The 25361-nt window shown below is 39.6% G+C and overlaps 2 long non-coding RNA genes across 8 annotated transcripts; both read left to right on the top strand.

Annotated features, from left to right (window-relative positions):
* Positions 1–329: 329 nt before the first annotated feature.
* Positions 330–23698, top strand: LOC129447659 (uncharacterized). The gene is made up of 5 exons (XR_012359274.1): positions 330–490; positions 1807–2533; positions 2611–2755; positions 3189–3267; positions 23214–23698. It is a non-coding gene; the product is annotated as an uncharacterized lncRNA (long non-coding RNA).
* Positions 4304–21187, top strand: LOC129429691 (uncharacterized). Of its 7 annotated transcripts, none has more exons than XR_012359269.1 (7): positions 4304–4598; positions 5384–5514; positions 7416–7487; positions 7583–7724; positions 8215–8287; positions 9118–9242; positions 20366–21187. It is a non-coding gene; the product is annotated as an uncharacterized lncRNA (long non-coding RNA). The 7 variants fall into 7 exon arrangements; XR_012359270.1 differs by lacking the exon at positions 4304–4598 and adding an exon at positions 5202–5269; XR_012359272.1 differs by lacking the exon at positions 4304–4598 and adding an exon at positions 5290–5304.
* Positions 23699–25361: the final 1663 nt, after the last annotated feature.

Below are 25361 nucleotides of genomic sequence, written 5' to 3'. Positions count from 1 at the left end.
AAGATGAAGCTTTATAAGGAGGAGGTGCCGATGTGGCAGTTTTGCACCATTATGGCCATCACTCTTTTCTATCTCCTTTTCATTTCTCCATCGACGCTTAGCAGACGAGAGTTTCATGTTGCTAACATAGAGACGAAGGTCATTTTTATCAGCTCTGTTAGAGACCTTGGTGTAGCTTCTACATCCATCTGCCTAACTTTGGTACATAATAATGGGTCGTATGCACTCAAAAAATGGGTTTTGTAGCACTGTTCATTATACACAAATATATTTAGTTACATTAAAACATACACATTTATTTTTAAGACAAAATACAAGTGTAATGTGTTATGCTAAATCAATTTGATATTCACTCTAGTTTACCTAACTACCTATCTTTAAACTAAAGTAATTGGTTTACTTTTGCGATTCAAACTACCGGATGTGACGTCATTTAACGACTTCCACGAAGACGGCGCGGAGCTCTGGCGCGCAGGTGATGGTGTTTCCGGTAAGTGAACTAAATACGTTTTTTCTTCAATCTATCTTAAAACATTGTTGAGGCAACTTTATTTTATGTTGAAGTCGATGGTGTTTGTGTTCGATGGTGATGATTTCACGTCATTTGTGCAGCGGTGAGGTAAAGTGTGTTATTTGTGCGTTTCAAATGTAATGGAGTGCTTCACGCGATCTGTCGTGTGACGTGTTTAAACCGTATTAAGCGTGATGTAGTTGTGTTTAAACGGTATTAAACGTGTTGTTCAATTTCGGGTCATTTTTAGTGTTTTATGATAGCAGCAGTGTTATAAACTGTGTGATTTGTGCGTTTCAAAATGAATGGATTGCTTCACGTGTTCGTGGTGAGTTGAACTTCGATTTTCTGTCGTGTTCCGGTGGTAACGTTAGCCATTGAACTTGTTTTACTGGTGATAATACTAGTTTTTGAAACGTATTTTCCTGTGTTTAGTCAGAGCATTTTCTCAAGGGGTTCTTAAAGTTTATTTTTTGTTGTTACTCTGAATGAATATTTACTTAAAGTTATGTTGAAATGTAAAATTTGTGATCTAAGTTAAATTACTAAAACATTAAAGACTGCTGCACGTGCGTTGTGGGGTTATCATAGATATCATTTTACATATTCAAATTGATATATTCAAGACATGTTATGCTCTACTTGTTCATTTAAGTAGGAATTATGCTACAGATGTAATATTGCATGACGACAAAGGCCCACTTTCACTTGTAATTTGTGTGCAAGGCATGCAGTGCAGTGTCATCAGAAAAAGAATACTTTGCTCACATAAACAGTCACTTAAAGAAAAGTAAAACGGTATTTTGCATGTTATCAGGTTGTGATTTCCAATCAAATGTCAATGGGACTTTTATATCACACAAAAACAGAAAACACAACCAGCATTCACTGAGTGATTTTAAGCCTGGTGTAGTTTCCATTGCTGAAGTATTACAGGAGGCCAAAAGTTTTTATGGTGATGAGGCAAGTGATGCTTTTGTTCATGACTGAAGCCAGATGTGTTTTATTAAAACAGATTATTTAAACTAGAGCATATCACACTTTTTTAGGTAAACTGCATTGTATGTTAAAGTCTGTCAGTGCCTATTTTAGTTAGCTGATGATTGATTATCCATTGCTACATTGTTATATGGTTGGTGCTTTGTTTGGTGACTTTGAAAAGACAAGTCCACGCATATGTTGTAAAATATGCTTTTATTTTGTTAAATGGACAATTCATAAGTTAATGTTTTTTAATCATACTTACAATTGATTAAAAAAAAAATAATTAACTAAATTTTATTTGTTTTCCACAGTCATACCACAAAGACTTCTCCAGTCTGGCTAAAAGTTACAAAAGGTGATCCTTCAGTATGCCATTTCTACTTCAGTGAGTGACCTGTCAAAGGAAATAGAAAAACAATGTAATCTACAAGGACATTTAAGGCTGCAGTTCATGGATTCTGACTTGGGCAATTAGTTTTTAAATCTCATGTACACATCTGAAATTCAAGACAAAAGTACACTAAAGGTGGTATTTCTGACAACACCAAGTGATTGTGACAACTCGCCCCCACCACAACTGAACAGTTTTCAAAGGAGTACCTGCTCATCACCAGCTCTTTCACTTTCATCCTGTGACACAGTAGTTTTGTCAACCCCATCTACTTCATTAAGCTCTGACTGTGTTGCAAAAGCGTGTTTTGCCAAATATATAACAAAACTGAGAAAAATTGGCTGTACTGAAGTGAAATTAAATTTACTCAAGCCCAAACCAGCTGGAATTACCAGTGCTGCTTATCATATAAAAAAACATGCAACGCTTTGGTTAACTACTGCCCTTACCATCCACAAACGGAGACATCCAAAACACTGGAAGTAGTCAGTGTAATACTTCTGTCTGAAATTAAAAAGAACAATGAGAAAACATTATGAATGCTGATGGACAAGACCTTTTCTATCAGGAGACATGAGGTTGTCAAGGAATCGCCTTCAATAGCAGATTTCAAAACTAGATGGCCTGCTCTTTTCAGAAGGGAAGAGGTGAGTGAAAAGTTTTTGAGTCATTTATGTTTAACTTTATTGGCTTTGTGGTAACAATAATTTATTGTGTTTTGTAGATTTGTGCAGAGTTTAAAAGAATCGCAACAGCCCCATTGGTGTCTACATACTTGGCGAAGATGGATCAATATTCTGCAAAGCTTATAAGGATCTATGCAAAACGAGGAGTCATCAATTGACAGAGAATTAAAAACCACAACACGGGTATGAAGAACTGCACTCATTAAAACCTTATAATAAAACTTCTTTTTGCACTGGTGAAATTGGAATTAGAAAGTTTCTGGAACTTGTAAAAAAGAAACAAAGGTACAGTTTAAGGCAGGGGTGGGCATCGAGGGCCACAGTCCTGCAGAGTTTAGCTTCAACCTTAATCAAACACACCTGAATGTAATTTCCAAACCGTTCTGAAGACTTCAATTAGATTTTTCAGCTGTGTTTGATTAGGGTTGGAGCGAAACTCTGCAGGGCTGTGGCCCTCGGGACCAGGAATTGCCCACCCCTGGTTTAAGGTGTCCCTTTTTGTTTTTGTTTTCCACTTACATGCTGTATTTTGCATAATAATCTAAAAATAAAGGTAAATGTTTACCTGATATTGTGAATGCTACAATTAATACAATTTTGATATTTACATATTTAGACTGACAACATTGATCAGGCTCCGATCTTTCTTTGTCTACCTGAATGAAGACCTGACCAGTCTAATTAAAGAGTATTTGGTAAGTATATGTGCATACATATACTTTGCTGTATTATCAAGGAATTGAAATGTTGTGGTATCCCAGGTGAAAAAGTAGTACACTTCCATAATGTACTTACAGTGCTCTATTTTTAAACTAATTTATACTTGATATACTAAAAATTATTCTTTAGTACTTTTTAAGATGTTCTTAAGATTATCTAAGTGTACTTATGTGTGCTGTTTTGAGACATGATTATTAACTAAAATGTGCTTTGAATATACTATCTCTGTTTTAAAAATGTATTAGTTAAAACTTGTAAACTTGAACCCAACTTTCAAAGATGGGTTCAAGTTTACTACGAGTGGTACCTAAATACATTTTTAAAATACATTTTTAGCACATTTTAGTTCATATTCATGGTGTCTCAAAAATAGAACAGGGAAGTACAATTATACCTTGTTCACACTGTCAGTCTAAATCTGATTTTGGTGGATATTTGAATCCAGTCACATTTAGAAAGTGTGAACTGCCAAAAACCACATGAAATCAGTGTTTTTTCAAATCTGTTTCGGGCTACATCCATGGGTGGTTTAAAATCCTTTTCAAATCGCATTTCTGGAAATCCAAGTCAGTCTGACCGCTCTGATCGCATTTGTGTAGCTTTTCGGTTATGTCATGCTGTTGCGTCACGTAAAACATACACTCTAAAAAATGCTGGGTTGTTTCTGTAAACACATTGTTGGGTTGTTTATGCTGGGTCAAAATTCTGGGTTGTTTGGAGTACTTTAAACACACTGTTGGGTTGCTCATGCTGGGTCAAATGAAATGTAGTGGGTAATTTACAAATGAACACATGGTTGGGTAAATTTGACCCAGCAAATGGTTTATTTTCCTTTCATTGGCTGGCCGTTTCTCAAGGCAGCCTTCACAATGTTCAAAATATTATCATTTAAATATTACCAAATGTAGTTTTAAGAGTTTTTTAGGCGACAATGTATGTGTGTAAAGTTCAAAACTTCGATCGGTTTTTGAAGATATCGTATATTTAAAAATGTGCCCCAACGATGTCGAAGCTTCGAGATTCAGGCAATCACTGGGCGCTCTGCGCTGATGTACCCGCCCAACACAGCCTCACCTCGGCACGTCATTCTGGAAATCACCGCTGGCTGTAATGTCTCTGTAGTGTTTAGAACGGCGGATTTATTTCATTTCGGGTCTCATAAATCTATTATTTGTTCCTTGCCAAGTCCGAATTAAGTTACGTTACTGTAAGGATGCAAGTTCTGCCATTTTTTGTCGAACTTTCTGGAGGACTTCATTTCTTCTGAAGCGAGGTGCACGCCACTCAAAGCGGGCAGTATTTTATGGTAAGTTCATGTCAATTTTTATATTATAAATGTTGTAGTTGTGGTAGGGGCAAGCTCATTGCTATTTTCATTCGCTTTTCCACAGATATGGGGGTAACGTTATTGTATGTAGGCTATGTTTGATAAAGTGCGTTTCATATTTAATCCAGAACGAGGATCGTAAGTGGTTTCGGAAGCGCGTTGTAACAGTAACACAATTTCAGCGTAGTAGTGCGCTTAGCTATGTGGTGTGAACTAAGGTAATTTATTTTTTATATAAATTGCTTGTTATCAGACATAATCTACTCTCAGTTGACTATTTTGTCAATAATTATATGCGAAGTCTACCGAAAGTTTAAAAGTAGTTCGGATCACAAAAGCCTGTTTATGGCCGTTTCTGCCTGCAGCCTTCGGAGGCCGCATTTGTTAGTGTTTGGAGTCGTATTTGTAAGCTGCATACGTCATTATGACTGTCTTATTATAAAGTTGACTATTATTAACTGTAAACTGTTGTAATATGCTTATGACTTGCGAACGTAATGCTCAGTTAACTTAAATAAACAAGGCTTGATGACGTATACAGCCTGCATATGCGACCTCCGCAGGCTGCAACCTTCGGATTGAGAAACGGCATGTATGTTGTTGCTGAAACGAAACCATCCCGTTAGCACACTTGTAATTCCGGTCCGGAGGTAAACATAATATTCACTACAGTTGTGTGCGGAAAGTATGTTGGCACATCTTATAGTTGTCAGAGAAAGCGATGGGGGCACGTTTAATGACAGTGTCTTCTGTTTCTGTCAAAGCCAGGATCATTTTGAAAAACAAACACCTGGTTGGGTTATTTTGACCCAGCAATTGGTTTATTAATTGCCGCACTTTCTGGATTCTTCGCTTCTGACTGGATCACGCTACTCGGACCAGGCTGTATTTCATGGTGAGTTAATGTGAATTTTTACTTATTTTTGTAAGAAGTTGTCGTAGGACAAAGCATATTTCATTGTTCAGAATACATGCTTTGATGTGGGGGAGTGGGGTTAATGTTTTTTATTCTGTGCCAACAGTTGTTATGAGAAACATGCCTCATCGTTAAGTCGTAGTCGAGCTATATTTGCATTCTTTTGAAATATTCAGTAAGTTATACGTTGTAAATTAATCACTAAAGTCGTATTCATCTATGAATAATTTAAAATTCGAAAGGGGGATTCGTGTTTCATATTAAATCTAGACGGAGCGCTGTAAATTACCCCTTGCCGTCACACGTTAAATCCTGAGGTAAATTAACAGTCAGAAATATACACTGACGTTCATGTTCACCATAGTTTTGTTTTGTATTTAGTTACAAGGCGAAAACACGTTTCGTATTAAATCCACAAGTATAGCTACTTATTTTAAATCGGGCGGGAAACTAGACTCAATAATAGTGATTTGTGTGTGGAAAGTATTAGGGGAGTTTGATTGACAGGTGCCTGACCAATCATAACACTGATATTATTTGCCCCCGTTGCAATTCGCCATTTTGGCCGACAATCAAACCACAAAGTAGAGTGACACCGACTGCACGCTGAAGTATGTGATTTTAAAGGGACACTCCACTTCAACCAAAAATTCAACCTAAATGGGCGTGGACGCTGTGAGAAGAAAGGTGATGAGTGGGCAGGGCAACTGATATAGTGTAACAAATATTAAGATTAACTAGGAATAGCAGTAGGCCTATTACAAAAATAATTAAACTGAATATAATATTTTATTTAAACAAAGGTCAAGTAAAACTGTTATAGTTGAAATAAGAGCGTGTTTGAAGATAAGGAAAAGTCCTCAGGACATATCAAAGTCAACCTGCCTCCCGAAGCTTTCCTGAGCAAATTCAGTTGATGGTGAGTCTAGCCCTGACAGCATCGCTGGGAAAATCATCCAACGTATTTACAGAGTGTGCGTAATGGCGCAGTCACATTTACTTTACTATACAGAACCGTATCCATGTGTGATCCTGAGCCCACTACTACAGCCCGTGACGTTTATGCAATATGGAGTTTAAACCCGGAAGACAAAAATATCACAAAAAAAGCTAAAAATTAACTAGTTTTGACCTAATGTTCAAAATTAACAGATACTAACATTGTCTTCTATGATGTGCAACACAACTAACTCTTTAAACATCTAAAAAAGTGTTGGTTAGTGTTTCATGATGCTTTAAACATTTGATTCTTACCGTTTTAAAATCGATTCAGCCGATCTCCGAGTCTGGCGCTACCACTTTTAGCATAACTTGGCACAATTCATTGAATCTGATTAAACCATTTAGCATCGCGCTCAAAAATAAAAATAAGCAGAGTTTCAATATTTTTCCTATTTAAATACTTGACTCTTCTCTAGTTTCATCGTGTACTAAGACTGACGGAAAATTTAAAGTTGCTATTTTCTAGGCAGATGGCTAGGAACTATACTCTCATTCTGGAGCAATATTCAAAGAATTTGCTGCCGTAACATGGCTGCATGTTTGCAATGATATAACGCAGTGCCCGAAAATAGTCCCCTGCTATTGAAAGATACTATAGGGACTATTTTCGGCTGCTGTGTAATATCATTGCGCCTCCTGCAGCCACGTTACGGCAACAAAGTCCTTGATTATTACGCCAGTATGAGAGTATAGTTCCTATCCTATTCAATGGATTATGCTAAGCTAAAAGTGGTAGCGCCGGAGACCGGCTGCTGAATTCCTAAACATTAAGAATCGAATGTTTAACTCCAGGGGAGCTGGGAAATTAGCATATTTTCAAAAAAAGTGGAGTGTCGCTTTAAATATTCTTTCTTGATTTTTGTTCAATCCACCAACAGAGTTCAGTAGAATCCACTGAATTGACCCCAACAGATCATATCACCATGACAGTGGAACTTTTTTCAGCCTTTGTAAGTATCGACTTTATTTGTATTGGATATTAACTGAATAAAATTTCAGTTCTAATGGACCTAAAAAGACATTGATGATTGTTCTGTTTTTATAGGCAGTTTGTCAGATTTTGGAAAGCACCCCTGAGAGGAAATCCGTATTAAACCGTTAAAGTGCAAGCAATTACCAACAAGCAGAGGAGGCTACTTGTGAGACTCCTTGCATCCCATCTGCTGGAAACCAATGGTGAAACCTGAGTAAGCTACATTTAAATAAGCCTGCAAACATATAGTAGCAAGCAAATGCTTAGAAAACATAAATGACCATTCTCTTTTTTTATAGCGAGTCTTATAGGGGCGTACACACCAAACGCAAATTCAAAGATTTGCGCAAGTAAATTACATACAAAGTCAATGCAAGACACAAACTTGCGCTGGGTGATGCAAATGACGCGAATAGGGCGGTGTGATTGCCGCAAACAAGTGCTATTTGTTTCAAACTTATCTGCCACAATATATTCAACTCAAGTGGAAAATGCGCAGGACACAAAGTTAAATCTTGTAAGTAATCGTGAGTAAAGAGCTAGGAGCGCAATGCTTCAAGTGTGGTGTGTACGCAACATTAGTGTTTGAACATGAAAATACCAACATTATTTTTAAGTAAATTCTAAGTAAGATCACACAGGCTTCTGCAATAGCTTACCATATTGCTTAAGTTCTTCATCAACTGCTGTTGTCTACATAACAGGCCATCATCAGACACTAAGAAGGCATGTGACAAGGCATTGGTGTATGAATTTCCTTGCCTGAAGGATATACAGGTAAAACTGAAACTTAATATTTACGCTTACACTTTTGGCACGGTTTTTGCGCTGAAATACTGCCAAAAGCATTGCAGGTCTGCAAACAGTGCCGTGCAATCAAACACAGTTTCATGAGCGGCAAATACGAATTAATCACGCATAATCTGTTTCTTTTTGTAAAATAAACCAGTTTTAAGTTTTATGTGTAAGTGACTTGTTGCGTACAGAGGGCAAAACAGTTTTCTCAAAAAACTAGGGGTAGGAATCGATTGGACCCTCATGAATCGATTCAGAATCGATTCTTAGGATTCTGTTTCGATTCAGAATCGATTCTTGACATACTAATTTGCATATCTGTGACGTCATTCCATCACATTTGCTCTCAAAGCCAGGTTAATGTTTGTGCTTTTGCTACTAGTCTCTGAACTGTCATATATGTATATAAGAATGACATTATTTATCCCTTAGTTGCATTAAAGTACAGTATATGTCCTGTTTCTTATGTAAGACATTAAAACCAGTAAAAATAGTAATTAAACGTGACATATTAATTCTATATGTTAACAGGCATTAACTTCCACGAACTGAGTAACGTTAGGCGTCTAATCATCATCATTATACACAGTGATTGGCAGTATTACTGTATTTATATAATGCAGCGCACCCAGCGACTGAATAACAAACTATGTGCATATTTTTATGTTGGCCACGCTTCAGACAAGCCTTCCCGTCAAGCTTTGACCCTTTCGCCCCGTGTGAATGCACCTTTATTGTTTCTCTTTTCTTTGTTATTTACAGCAAACCATTTAAATGTTATTGAAACACTGTATTTGCTCAAAATTATTTAGCTGCTAAAGGGGAAACAGCACTGAAGATGCCAACTCTGCTAGCTCCATCCATTTACAGGGGAGGAGGAGAAGTCTTCAGACCTACCACTGTGGAGGCCCAGAGGTCCTTTATTGACATGCAACCTGTAAGTTTTTGCTTTAGTGTTTCTACTTTGAAAAGGGTGGATGTTAGGGCTGTAACAATAAATCACGTGTCCTTTTAAAAAGACCTGTCTAAAATCGATTCTGAATCGCAAGGCTGCGATTCTGTGTTTCATGTGCAGCTTGTGCGTGTACTATGGGGTTTTGGTCAGTAGGAAGTCCTCATCAATCTAAAATCATTTTGAGTCGGAGTCGTATATAACGTGCATTACAAAATTATTCAAAATATTCTTTATTATCATGAAAATACCTGAAACAATCTGAAGAACGGTGATATTCTTTAGACATTTCCTGGAATAGGGTTTGTAATGCTACTTCTTCTGTGGCACAATTGGAGTTTCTGCATGAGAGCGCCCTCTGGCTTTGGATGTGGCGGCATTTTACCGTAATTCATTCAAATTCATTCATTAAGAAATCGCGCATTTGCACGATTTATCGTTACAGTCCGTGGATGTTTGTAGTTATTGATATGTTTCGCATAATAGCCTGTAGGGGTGGCACGATTCACAAAACCCTCGGTTCGGTTCGTATCACGGTTTTATGGTCACGGTTCTCGGTTCTGTACGGTTCTTGTTGTTGTTTTTTTCTTTTAATTTTTTAACACTCCAGAAATGTATTATCTTATTAATGTATTAATTATCCATAATTTAGAATGCAGTATTAAAAAAGTTATATCATGTAATCATGCACAAACTGAATTTGACTTAGCACATTATTGGGACCATCTCTGAGGAAAGCCAGGTGAGATTTTTATACAGCAAGAGGGAAGACATTGATGATTTCAACATGCTTTTGTAGCAGACTTCAAATGACACCTCTCGGACACCCAAATACACACCGACACACCTTGTGCAGATTTATCTGGAACTGAGTTTATTTCTCCTTTAACAGAGTAGAATAGGGCATAATTAGTCACACACCGGAATACGCTCTCTCTCTCATCCCGCTTCCGTGCTCACTCGCGGTGCCTCTGAGCACACGCTAAACACGAGCGGCACATTTGGTAGAGTTACAGGTAAGTAATACAGAATTAACAATCTGTAATTTAAATTGTGCAAATGTAACAAAGTTAACACTTAAATGTAATAGTCTCAAATTTATACACAATGCAAAACACATTCAATTAAAAACATTAAAACTTGTGCATAATGCTGTATCAAATGCATCAACTCATTTGTATCCAACATCCTATATACAGTAAAAATGTATCTTTTACAAAAACACATTGTGTACTGGAGCTGGCTTTACACAGATATACACACTGTGTACAATAAAGTCTCATACACGTGACCACAACACATGAGAAAACGCCACACAGGCATTTACATTATCTCAACACACTCAAAATTAACACAGATTCATCAATCTTCACACTGATGACACATTTAAACAACTAAACTGGAAACATACAAGATAACAACATACCTTTAACAGAGTAGAATAGGGCATAATTAGTCACACACCGGAATACACTCTCTCTCTCATCCCTGTATTGAGAAACACGTGCGAACCAAACGCACATTGAGTTTCATTATCTCAATCAAAACAAACGCCATTTTCAAAGAAAACACCATTACACTGATAATATTATCGAAATAAACCTTGAGACAATGTTTTCATCATAAACACAAAGGGGTTTTTTCACAAATGACGCTTAAATACATACAAAATATGAGAGAGCAAAATGACCTACCGCTTCCGTGCTCACTCGCGGTGCCTCTGAGCACACGCTAAACACGAGCGGCACACTTCCTCCCAGTGTGTCTCACTAAAAATGACCCCACCTACAACAATGGTAGGAACTCAAAATAATCCAACTAATATAACAGCAAGTTTTGCTGAAGTTAACACAAAAATTAATAAGTCTCAATACATTAACAGAACTTTGTTGACATTTTAAAATTAGCTTGTTACATACTCCCCTCTTAACTTCACAAAACTTGTGCTTATACACCTTTGGCACAACTAACAGAGTAATTAAGGCATGTCATTTGTCATGACCACTTCAATACATCATACAACATTCATGTTACCCACACATCATGGGAAAGAGAACAAAGGAGAGTTGATCAGGCTCTCGGATATTCTCTTGCATAAAGGGTGCCTTATACACCTCTCAAATTGATACAAATGCCTATTTACCCGTTACCTCAAAATTCCATAATTGGACCATATGTCTTTAAACTTCAAACTTTTTAAAGTGTAAGGGGTATTATGATATCTATGTTTCATGGGCAGTTTTCTGAGTCATATTGTGAATCAATCTATTCACTGGTTTGATTAACCTGCCAACGCGAGTTCGCACCTGAGTCACTAATTCGGGCACTCTAGGGGGCATACTGGAGATGGACAACATACTAGTTGACCCTGACCGCTCTCTAGCACTGAACATGGTATCTTCTGCATGCCCTTTGTGTTGAGCATCTGCTGGACTGGAGGAGACTACACTAGGTTCAATCTGAGAGTTATCACTATCAGGCCCTAGACTTGGATTGTTCACAGTACTGTTGGGTTCACTAAAGTTCTTTATACTCTCTTCTCTTTCTGTTTCAGGTCTCTCTTCCAGCAGATCATCAGTGTCAGGTAAGGATGCCACCCACTCTGCAGTGCGTTCTGGTTCAAGAACATCCTCAGTACCATCCGACTGTTCTTGGCTAGTTAAGGATCCATCATGAAGAGACTTGGTTTCTTTTTCTTCAAGGGGCAGGAAGTTAGCTAGCAACATAAGGTTACGGTGTACCACCTTTTCTTGGCCGGTAATGGTATGCTTGATTCGGTAAGTGTGGCATCTAGGGTCTTTAGAGATTACTTCATAGGGCACAGATTCCCACCGATCTGCTAATTTCCTTCGGCCTCTTTCGCCTTTGTTAGCAAGCAGGACTCTGTCTCCTTCATCAATGTCATGTCCTTTAACTCTCCTGTTGTAGAACTCTGCCTGACGTTGCTGACTTGCACTGGCATTCACTTGGGCTAGGTTAAGAGCCTCCTTGAGATCATCTCTCATCTTTGAAACATAGCTGTCATAATCTGTGATGTCATCATCTCTCCCAATTGTGTGAAACATTACATCTATGGGTAGACGAGGGATCCTTCCATACATCAGGTAGAATGGTGCGTAACCAGTAGATTCGTGAGCAGTACAGTTGTAGGCGAATGTTAGAGTCTGTAACATCTGAGGCCACTTTTGCTTATCTCTCAGGGGTAGGGCTCGTATCATGCTACCCAATGTGCGGTTAAACCGCTCGGTATGACCATTCCCCATTGGGTGGTAAGCCGTAGTCCTCGACTTCTTGACTCCCGCAATCTGCAACAGCTCCTGAATGAGGTGACTCTCAAAGTTCGCACCTTGATCCGAATGGATTCTCTCTGGAAAACCATATATGCAAAAGTACCTGTCCCACAACTGGCGAGCTACCTGCTTGGCTGATTGGTCACGACATGCGAAGGCGTGGGCCATTTTGGTGAAGTGATCTGTTATGACCAATACGTCAACACTTCCGCCCTTCTTGTTCTCTGCTGACCAGAAATCTAGACAGACGAGTTCCAAAGGTCTTGTTGTCTTCACACTTTCAAGGGGTGCCCTTGCTTCTGGCTCCAGCGTCTTGCTTACTACACAGCGTCTACAGCACTTTACGTATCTCCTGACGTCTCGCTCCATGCCAACCCAAAAGAATCTTTCTCTTGCCAAGTGAAGTGTCCTGGCTTGGCCCTGATGGCCGGCGTCGTCATGTACTCCCTGCAAGATCCGTTCAGCCAGCGATGCAGGTACAACATACTGCCAACGTTTCTTCCCTGTAAGCTGATCTTTGGATGCGCGATATAGAATCCCATCTAGCATTTTTAATTTTTCCCACTGCTTAAGAGTCTTCAGGGTTTTCAGTGTTTCTTTTGTCCTCTCTCGTCTTGATGGCCTCGTGCCACGAGCGACATATGAAAGAACTCGAGCTAAGACAGGGTCTTCTGACTGTTTATCCTGAAGCTCTCCCAGTGTAAATATTGGCAGCGCACTTTGACCAGCTGGGACCAAGTTATGTACATCCTGAGCCAGCCAATGATACACTTCCTCCTTTGGCCCTGCATTCCACTCTAGCTGATTCATCAAAATGGCTGACACATTGTCTGATGAAAGGGAAAACTCACTGTGCTCATGCCCTAGAGATGGTAACTGGACATTTTGACACTTAGCACTTAATCGAAAAGCATGCTGTACTGTGTCTTCCTGGAAATGGCTGGCCTCTTTCAGCAGAGTGTCATAGGGTTCGGTCACTAACCTCTGACTTGCACGCCCCTGAACAAAGGGCTGTCTGCTCATTGCGTCCGCTACTATGTTCTTGTTTCCGGGGATGTATTGGATACTAAAGTTGTATGGAGCAAGCTTGGCAACCCACCTCTGCTCACACGCATCGAGCTTCGGCTTCGTTAAGATGTAAGTAAGGGGGTTGTTATCCGTCCAGACAGTAAACGGATGCCCCTTCAGCCAATGGCTGAACTTGTCACAGACGGACCACTTCAATGCCAGAAATTCTAAACGGTGAGCAGGGTAGTTTTTTTGAGATCGTGTGAGGGCCTTACTCGCGAAAGCGACAGGGCGAGCTCTGGTTTCACCTTCGGGGACTTGCGATAATACCGCACCCAATCCATCCAACGAAGCATCGGTCGACAGAACGAATGGGCGGCTGAAATCTGGGTGCGCAAGCACTACGGACTCCAAGAGAGCAGACTTCAACTGATTAAAGGAGTCACGCTGTTCTCTTCCCCAATCGCTTGGACTCAACTTCCTGAAGGTGGGTGACTTGGTCCCTTTATTTTGTTGACATTTTGGTGCAGCAGTAAGTGTGAATAGTGGCTTTGCTATGCTAGAGCAGTTCTGTATGAATCGCTGGTAGAACATGACCATGCCAAGGAAGGATTTTATCTTTTTTTGAGAAGGGGTAACCCCATCTTCCATCATAAGATCTTGCTCAGTTATTGCTGTAATAGCTCGGACTTTGTCAGGATCCGCTGTTACTCCACTCTCATCAATCACATGACCGAGGAAATGAACACTCCGCCGCAACAAGTGACACTTTTTGGGGGCAAGTTTTAAACCATGATCTTTCAGACGGCTGAATACCATCTCAAGCCTTTCCAATGCCAAACTCTCATTTGGCGCGAAAACCAAGAGGTCATCCAGGTAACAGAGTATGGTCAGAAAGTTCTGGTCGCCGAATATACCCATCATGAGACGCATAAAACTTGCGGGACTGCTACACAAACCCTGAGGGAGCCTGTTGAACTCATATAGTCCCATGGGCGTTGTGAATGCCGTAAGTTTCTTATCTTCCTCGGCCATTGCTATGTTATAGAATCCCGAGGTGAGATCCATGGTACTAAATATGCCATTGCCTCCAAGCGCGGCTAAACAGTCCGCTTGATGTGGTAAAGGGTGTGCGTCCTTACTGGTGCGGGCATTCAGCCACCGATAGTCGACACATATCCGTAGATCCCCGCTTTTCTTCCAGACGAGCACCAACGGCGAGGCCCACTCACTAGAGGATTTGCGGATAATCTCACGCTCTTCCATTTCCGAAAGGACCTGCCTGAGCTTGTGATAGTGTGCTGGCGGTACGCGTCTGTAGGGGAGTCTGAAAGGGCGACTATCTGCGAGATTGATTTTGTGGACAAAATCCTTTGCTTTACCGCAGTCTAGTTTATTCCTTGAGAACACATTCTCGTATTTACATACTAGCTTTATAAGCTGCTCTTTCCAGTGTTGTGACACTTCACAAGACTCGACATCGAGATCGCTTAACCCCAAGTCAGCCAGTTTACTGCAGAGATTTGAATCAGTGGGCGTACTGTCAATAACTGGACCGCATGTCATTACTTTCAACTCATGGTTGGCTGGACGTTGGGGATCGATGTCCAAATCCTCCAAGGCTACACAAGGGAATACATCTGCCAACTTTGTGTTCCTCCGCAACGTTATGGGTTTGTCAGTCACATTCAGCACCTTGATTGGCACCCATCTGTCATCATTCATGGATGCTACGACACGACCAACGACAACACTCTTGTGAGACTTTGCCGATTCGACAAGGACAGCACTTCCCACCGAGACAGGCACACTAGCGGGTAGCTTACCCCAGACGAGGTATTCTTGCTGGGGGCACAGCACTACAGCTTGGGTTAGTTTGGCGGTCCCTATCTTATTGGGCATCTCAGTACCCTTCCAACGGTGTAGGCCAGACAACATGTCAAGGAACTGCACGATATCATCATTTCCTGAACTTTCGGGACGACTCAAGACACGCCAATATCCTTGTTTATTCTTCATTTGACTGATAACATACTTAATAACATTTGTGCCTAGAATCATTTCATCTCTTTGACCAGGAACGACTAGAGTTGGGACACTAACTGGAAATCCATACACCTCAATCTCAAGCTGGTGGATACTCTTGGGCTGAACACTGACACCACCGCAGCCAATGAGAACAATATCTGGGCGCATTTCGCTGGGTATGAGCGTGACTCCCGCGCTCTCCAGTTTGCGTTCAGCCTCCTCGTTTATGGTGCAGGCCATGGACCCGCTATCTAGTAGAGCATGTAGAGTGACCGGGGCCTTGGCGATGACAACATCAGTGTAAAACAAACTGTCAGCTCTTCCTAACTTCATCACATTTTGATATAGAATGTCTTTATCAGGGATTGCCTTGCAACTCTCTTCATACAACAGAAGATCATCTTCGCTGCTGAGGGTTTCACTTCTCCCGCTCACATCGTCCCCTCCCCGATGCAAGCAAGCTAGTTTTCCTGAGTGTGTGATGTTACATTCGGCTGGGAAGGTGTACTGACAACATTCGGGCATTCTCTTCGCTGATGTCCTATTCTCATGCAGATAAGGCACCGTTTTTCCCGCATGCAGTGTGAACGAGTGGAGTGAGTGACATCTCCGCAGACGCGACAAGCCAGATTACGGACTCCATGTGTCTGAAACGGCCCTGTGGGGTTTGGTGTTGCCTGACTGGTTCGTTCTAGAACTCTTTCTAACATGTTAAGGACACGCTCTAATGCATCAGAACTGGACGGAGTTAAGGCAGATGTATTAGGGTGGTTAACTGGAACGCACGCAGCAGCATTGACAGCAGAGGGCTCACTTTCTGTGACTGCAACATTTGAAGCTGCGGTGGCCGTTGATATTTGTAAGGTACGGGGTTTAACTGTACTGGACAGCCTGCGAGACTGACTTTCCTTCTGATGTTCATCAATAGCTTCCTGTATCTCCTCTACGGACCACTTGCTCATCGGTTTGCACTTGAACACGCTAGACAGCTCAGGGTCGGGGCAGTTTCGTATGAACATCATGGCTACTTCTACACTCATGTTCTCCATACTACCCCCACTATGTTCTAAGTGGCTATTGGCTCGTTCAGCTGCAGAGTTCAGTCTCACCCAATAATCTACAGGGCTTTCCTTAGGTTTAGGCTGCGTTGTGTAGAAATCTGCCAAAGGCAGGAGAGACACCGGATGATCGCTGAAATAGCGTCTCAACATGTCATAAATCTTCTCAACATTAGCGTGACCAGAAGAAGCCGTGCTCTTTAAACCCACTTTGATTATACTTTTAGCTCGGCCCAAAAGATGACTCATGACGGTCTCAGCTTTTTCCGCTTCAGGGCAACGGCTTTTCTGTAAATAAAGTTCCATAACATCTATCCACTCTTGGACTGTGTATTTGTCACTCTCATCTCCCTTGAACAGAGGTGGTTCTTTGATATCAGACCTCACTATGACATTTACTTTGGAGGATTCAGATGGGAAATCAGTCTTTGTGAACTCTGGGGGGCTGGCAGGTGACAGGTTTGTTACATTTTGGCTAGCTAGGAGATGGCTGGCTATTGACTCGCCAATCTGACTGCCTAGTCTGACTATTAATTCTTGTAACTGTTGTGTACCAGCAGGAGAGTCATCAGAAGGAGTGGAACATGCTGGGTGTACTAACTCAGGTTGTGGACTTATTTCGGGTATTAGTGAAGTACCTGGGAATAACAGCTTTGGTATTGTGCCTGTATTCTCTCTTAGGCTACCCAGACCCCTCCCTCTTCCAGCTAATGGGGTGTACACTACAGAATTATCTTCACCTCTACCAGCCATTTTGTACAGTGGTGTAAACAAAAACAACCAAAATAGGTAACCAAAACTTATGAGGTGTAAATATATAGATTGCAGATGACCAAAATATTTAACAAAATTGTGTTGAAAAAAACTTCAGTCCTTTAAAGGGATGCATGTATGTATATCAATGTCCAATGTTTGTAAATATCCAAAACGTGCACGCGTAACGAATGTAGCAGTCTGTGATTTCGGCAAGCTTCACAACTGTTAGGTAAGTATGTGTGTACGCGAACGTCCGAATAGCATCACTCGAATATCTGTTGTGAAGACACACTGATCACACAGTACAGCACCTTGATGTCACAGCACACTGCTTGACCCCGGCGATCGGCTGCGGCTGACCAAGTGATCCGGGTCACGGCACCAGTTTTATGTAGCAGACTTCAAATGACACCTCTCGGACACCCAAATACACACCGACACACCTTGTGCAGATTTATCTGGAACTGAGTTTATTTCTCCTTTAACAGAGTAGAATAGGGCATAATTAGTCACACACCGGAATACACTCTCTCTCTCATCCCGCTTCCGTGCTCACTCGCGGTGCCTCTGAGCACACGCTAAACACGAGCGGCACATTTGGTCGAGTTACAGGTAAGTAATACAGAATTAACAATCTGTAATTTAAATTGTGCAAATGTAACAAAGTTAACACTTAAATGTAATAGTCTCAAATTTATACACAATACAAAACACATTCAATTAAAAACATTAAAACTTGTGCATAATGCTGTATCAAATGCATCAACTCATTTGTATCCAACATCCTATATACAGTAAAAATGTATCTTTTACAAAAACACATTGTGTACTGGAGCTGGCTTTACACAGATATACACACTGTGTACAATAAAGTCTCATACACGTGACCACAACACATGAGAAAACGCCACACAGGCATTTACATTATCTCAACACACTCAAAATTAACACAGATTCATCAATCTTCACACTGATGACACATTTAAACAACTAAACTGGAAACATACGAGATAACAACATACCTTTAACAGAGTAGAATAGGGCATAATTAGTCACACACCGGAATACACTCTCTCTCTCATCCCTGTATTGAGAAACACGTGCGAACCAAACGCACATTGAGTTTCATTATCTCAATCAAAACAAACGCCATTTTCAAAGAAAACACCATTACACTGATAATATTATCGAAATAAACCTTGAGACAATGTTTTCATCATAAACACAAAGGGGTTTTTTCACAAATGACGCTTAAATACATACAAAATATGAGAGAGCAAAATGACCTACCGCTTCCGTGCTCACTCGCGGTGCCTCTGAGCACACGCTAAACACGAGCGGCACACTTCCTCCCAGTGTGTCTCACTAAAAATGACCCCACCTACAACAATGGTAGGAACTCAAAATAATCCAACTAATATAACAGCAAGTTTTGCTGAAGTTAACACAAAAATTAATAAGTCTCAATACATTAAGAGAACTTTGTTGACATTTTAAAATTAGCTTGTTACACTTTACATTTATTTGGCAAAAAAATAGAATGTGTATTGCCATCTACATGAACTTATGTGCCTTTTTAGCACACAAAGATAACTTGCATTTATCAAAATGCCTACTTCAGTGTAGCTCTAAGATTTATCACCGAGAGGCTGCTTAAATACTGCAGAGTATATGTGGACGAGAGAGAAACATAACGTTTACACCTGTAATATTTAAATCCGTCTCTTTTGTCCACTTTTGACCAATTCTGTCCTGATTACTTTGAGGGGCAATTTATGAAATAAGATCGCGCAACTTTCAAAAGCTAGCAAAATGAAACGCGGAAATCAGCCGCTTTCGTTTTATCAATGAAAGACTAAAAATAGTGCGGCAGAAGTCAGAAAAGAGGTAAAACATTGTGTTCAGTACCTCAGATCAGATAAATGGTCGGAGAGAAGGTGGTCTCCTGTGGCTGTTCGAACACATTCAGCCCATAGACTGCAGTTCTATCTATTGTTTTATTTCCGCTGTCATCATAGGTAACATGAAATAAAAACTGTTTCCACACACCAAACTTATACGATGCTGGCGCATCCTCCAACCCCGGGCAGACTTCCTTAGTTCCCACTTGCCATTTCTAAACGTAACATGACCTGCAGCACTCACTCTCCACACCAGTCACCTCTTCTTTCGCGCGAGTCGCGAAAGGGAAACGTGCTATCTGAGGTCACATACAGGGCACGAGGCTACATACATTGCGCATGCCATGAACCATTGAACCGTGCGGCGCACACACGCTCCGAACCGAGACAAGTGAACCGAACAGTTCAGATTTTTTTCATGAACCGTGCCACCCCTAAAATGATAATAAATCCATGATTTACTCACCCTCAAGCCATCCAAGATGCATATATCTATTTATCGGATGATCACATTTTTATTTTTTATTTTTAGAAAATGTTCTAGCTTTGAGAGTGTACGCACTTTGCAGTCTTTGCTGATGCTCTGTGCCTCCGCATTTGTCTTACGTCACAAATAAAAGTGCGTAGACTACGCTAATACTCTCTCCTGAATGCAGAGGCGTGGTGTTACCAGAAGCTATTTATCTTAGTTTGTAAAGTTTTAAATATGGATATTTCTATCACAAAACCGCATGGATTACCCTCAGAAGGCCTTTGTTTATCCTCATGGAGCCGGATGGATTAATTTTGTAAAGGATGGATGCACAATCTTTATGCTTGAGGTGTTTTAACTAAAATCTTTTAATTGTCTTCTAATTATAGTTTCACTGTAATATTACATGTATTGTGATTATATTAATAATCCATAATATCATAATATGAGCAGTGGAATATACTACTTAATTACTAGAACTATTTTAATAAAAAAGTTTGAATGAATGTTTGCAGTTATTTTATTTGTATTTTTTGATACTTTCACAAAAATGCTTGACTTAAATCATCACTAAGTTGTGGTGTGTACTCAACAGGTGGGGACCAACATGGTGGAATATCTGCAAAATCAGAGATGTTGCACGTTTTGTGACTTGGGGACGAGCCAAGAAGGACCTGCCAGACCTTTGCCATTGTTGGAGGCAATGCCTCTGAGACAAACTCTTTGGTGAAGGATGTTGATAAGTTTTTTTTTGTCTTTGATGTTAACTACACAAAGCAATAGGTGTGTTCGACTTCATGCAGCGCTGCGCAGACCGATCGGCAGGTGACTTGAAGCAGTGCATTTTGGTTAGTACTTTTGTCCGACTTCAGCTGGCGCTGCAGGCACGTGACTGTGTCATATGGTTTTTAAGTACCGCGAGAGCGTTTCGAGAGTAGCCGGCTGGTTCAGCCGGTGCAGCTTCTCCAGAGCGGCTGCCCGGAGTTGTGATGACGTAACAGCTTTACTTGATTGGTCGCTTCATTGATGACAACGATCACGTGCGTTTCAAGTTTAATCCAACCTTTAGTTTCACTAATAAACATTATAAATTCATGTTTTAAAACAGGAAAAAAACACTTTAATATCCTAAAATATGTTATATTGTGTCGTGTAATAAAATAAAAATGAAAATAACAAACTCTATTGGTATTTTAATAATATAGGCTTGTTTCCCGTTATTTTCGGGTATACAGTTTAAGCAGCAATTAAAATATTCGATATAAAATGTTTCTGGTTGCAACTTTTTATCAAAAGGTTTGTTTTTATCAAATTCAGCATCTAATTCACTTAATTTGCGATTATAAACAAGGAAACACGGCGCACACGTCACTACGGCAAGCAGCAGGTGTCCGGCTTGACGGCTCCGTCTTCAGTTCCTCGTCGATCGGTCTGCGCAGCGCCGGATGATCTCGAACACACCTATTGTCTTCCCACCTGGGAGTTTCACCAGGATGCCATTTATCAGATTGATGGACATGAGTCCTCCTCTGTTAACATTTTGAGGACAACATTTAATCACTAATAATTAACTATTTCAGTGCTATGTTTGAAAGATTCGCCCACAATGCAATGCCAACAGGAGTTTACTTACAGGCTGTGAGGTCAAGTGGGAGGAATTATGATAATTTCGGTCTTGTCTACGTCACCAATCCCAGGAAGTAAACTGTTGCCTACAATCTGTGTTTGTTGTAGTCCAAGAAAAGAGATCACTCGCATTATCGTTTACTTTGGGGTTTGTACCTTTTGCATATCGTTAACATGAATTAATACACAATTACACACCAAAGGAAATGTAAAAATGTGAATCGGACCATAGCTGCTCTTTAAAAAATTTTTTGTTTCAGGACTTCTTGTTTTTAATAACATTTTGATGAATGAAAATGTAAAGTAAATGAAATGCTAATCATCATAGTTTAAATATTAAGAGTTATAAAGTCCGTGGGAATTGTTTGATGTCATAATGGGGTTGTAACTTTTGTATTATACAAATATACAAAAATGTAATTAAAACATTGTATTAAATGTAAAAAAAAAATTAAATGCAATTTAAATCACATTAACAGGGGCCTCTCAGTTTTGTTTTACAGGGGGTATTTGTTACATTTATTTTATATCTAACAATTTGTCACATTGGAATTTTAAGGTTCAATCTGACATTTTTGTCAAAATTCAGTTATTCACATATTTTTAAATCGTAACAATTTATTTACATTATGTTAAGTTATGTACATTTTTGGGATGTTTTTTAGAAAACAAAAAGGTTCTTTCCAGTAAAACAAATGGAATGAGACAGCAAGAGTGTTAATTTTACCCACTGGTTGTGTCAAATTAAATAACCCAGCACTTGAGTAACATTTAACCCAGCAAGAGTGTTAATTGTACCCACTGGTTGGGTCAAATTAAATAACCCAGCACTTGAGTAACATTTAACCCAGCAAGAGTGTTAATTGTACCCACTGGTTGGGTCAAATTAAATAACCCAGCACTTGAGTAACATTTAACCCAGCAAGAGTGTTAATTGTACCCACTGGTTGGGTCAAATTAAATAACCCAGCACTTGAGTAACATTTAACCCAGCAAGAGTGTTAATTGTACCCACTGGTTGGGTCAAATTAAATAACCCAGCACTTGAGTAACATTTAACCCAGCAAGAGTGTTAATTGTACCCAAATGGTTGGGTCAAATGAACAACCCAGAATTCTGGGTTAAATGGTCTAACCCAGCAGTTGGGTCAAGCCAACCCAGCGCGTGTTCTGTCCAATAGTGACCCAGCAGTTGGGTTATGGTTGGGTTGTTTTTTAACCCAGCAGTTTTTAGAGTGTAAACAGGTCAGATGTTGAGGCAGATTGTCGTGCCAGTGCAACGTCATTGCCATAGAAACATTGTAGATAATCCAGAAAACGGCAGAACGCTACAGGACGCACAGAACGGTTGTGATCCACAATATGGACAATGAGTTTGTCAAATCCGATATGCCCTGAAATCTAATTTAGACTGACATTGTGAACAATGTACAAGATGTTCTTAAGGTTGTCTTAAGAAGTACAAAAGAAGAATTTTTAGTATATTATGTACAAAATTAGTGCATGAAAATAGAGCACTTTAAGTACATTATGGACATGTACTTTTTCACCTGGGATAACTTTTTATTTTATCTCATCTCCATGGTATTTCAAACCTTCTTTCTAATGCAGAAAACAAGGTATGTTGGTAAGCAAACAATACTTGCCCTCTTTGACTTTTTGGCTGTTGTACATTATGGAATGAGAACGTTCTTAAAATACTTCAGTTTTACAGAATCAAGTGATGTGGTTTTGAATAACATTAAATGGTAAATAAGAGATTTTCTGAACTTATTAATAAACATAAAATAATTGTATCATTGTCATTCTCACCTGCAGGATACAGATGCACCCAGTACCCAGGAGGCGATCCAGAAGATGGTGATGGGAGTCCTTGTTGTAAAAATGTATGGTTCAGACATCGAAGACAGCCCAGCAGATGTTGGAGTGTTATTGAAGGGATTAAGAGTTCTTGGACCTCAACAACATTGTGTATGCGACAACCATGCTGATGGGACTGATATATGCACTGAACTTGAGCTACTTTCCTGAATTCAGGTACACTTTTGAAGTATTGCAGTTGGTGTTTCTGGAGCTAGATGGGAAGTAACTATCTCATAAAGTTCAGACGCTGAAGACCAAGCCTTTTGCAGATGTTTTGAGAAAGGAATGTTTTAATATTTCATATGTAAATGCCATGTTTTTGAAATGGAGTTTTCGTGCATTTCATTTGTCAGTAACTGTAAAAAAATTGTAATGTTGTTATAAGGTTACATTGTAATATCCAAAGTCCTTAAAAACTTTGCAAGATTTTCAAGTTGATGAGTGCATCTCATTTGTTGGTATATCCTTTACAGTATCTGTAGTTTAAGTGCAATAAACATGGCTTGAAGAACTGGTGTATGAGATTTCTTTTTTGAATAAAATGAATGCTATATAGAGTTTATTACAAAAAGTATATTTTTGTGTGTGATGTACTTGAAATAGACATTGTTGTGTTAAAGTAACTAAAAGTAATTGGATGGAACCACTGTCCACAATGTAATTGAGTTGTATGAATAAACTACTCTTGAGTTGGACAAGCAAAAAATATTTGATTTGTTTAAACAAGTTAAACACATGTTCAGAAAACGTAACAATCTTAAGTTGTGGATAAGTAACTAAGATAATTTTGTTGAACATTACCACTTCACATTAGTTATTTATTATTCAACTGTGTTGCTGCAAATAAAGAATTTGGCATTGACTGAAAACAACCCTTAAATGTTAAAATAAATTAACTGGGTTGTGTGGAACCACTGTCCACAATAAAATTGTGTTTGTTTAAAGTATCATTTTTTTGAGTGTGGGTCACTTCAATAGGGTGGAGGATATTTTGCTTTGAACAACTAGAATTGTGTTTTAGAGCCCTAGAGGGTCAGGGCCGAAAGGCCAGAGGTCCAGGGTCAGATGATGTACAAAAACTTTTGATCATACTGAAAATGTGAGATTTCTTGCATTTGAACATGATAAAAATGAATCATATGAGGCCATAAAAGTTCACATTTACTGATGCAATATTGTTGATTTAAAAACTTTGTATTACATTAGACAGCAAAAAAATAAACTTAGTTGTTGATTCCAGGTTGTTTTAAACATTAACTTTAGTTGATTTAGGATTTAGTTAAAAAGGTTCTTGTCTATAGTGACTACAGGAATGCAACATATTGGGCCTGAAACTGTAATCTTTTGATTAAGGGTTTACCTGCATGTGTGTGTGTACTATATACACTTTCTGCCTATATCTGTCCAGGTGGATTAACTGTAATACTGTGTGGCCAGTGCAGCCCTGGCAGTCCACCTAGTTTGTGTGTTTCCATCCATCTGCCTTGGTACAGCTGTTGCTGCCTAATTGGCTGGTAGGTGGCCATAGTCCTGCAAGAGAGAGAGAGAGAGAGAGAGAGAGAGAGAGAGAGAGAGAGAGAGAAGATATCAATCCACCTTTGTTTGGGATCAAAAGAAGGGCTTTTTAAAGTCTGAAAGCAGACTGTGAATAGATAGACCCACACGTGGACTGCTGTCAATGGTGTGATGCTCATTTTTAGACCAGATCCAGATGGTCGTTTTTGATTATAAGTTCTTATAAAATGGCATTCATACAGAGAATAATTGGCTTGAATTGAGGAGCTCAAATGCAAAAGCCGCTAAAAGCCAAAACATGAGATGATGATATTAACCGAATGCTCTCGGCACGGAGAATGCTCTTCGCTTAATCCCAGCCACAGGTCATTCAGAAATACTGTTTTGTTGGGAGAATCCATTAAGATTCTGATAAAAATGTTCATTTACAAGAAATCTTATCAGGCGCACTTTGTGTTTTGCATCTGTGTGCCTCATATATCATGAAAAGTGAAGCTGTTGGCTCTTTGATCGCCCCCTGGTGGCTGGATGCAGTACAAGCGATAAACTCCGCCCTCTCCATGCAAACTAACAAGACTCGGGTAAAAA

The sequence above is a fragment of the Misgurnus anguillicaudatus genome, chromosome 19 (assembly GCF_027580225.2).
Source record: "Misgurnus anguillicaudatus chromosome 19, ASM2758022v2, whole genome shotgun sequence".
Taxonomy (NCBI): domain Eukaryota; kingdom Metazoa; phylum Chordata; class Actinopteri; order Cypriniformes; family Cobitidae; genus Misgurnus; species Misgurnus anguillicaudatus.
Note: the sequence above shows the minus strand (reverse complement) of the source record. Positions and strands in the feature narration are given on the sequence as shown.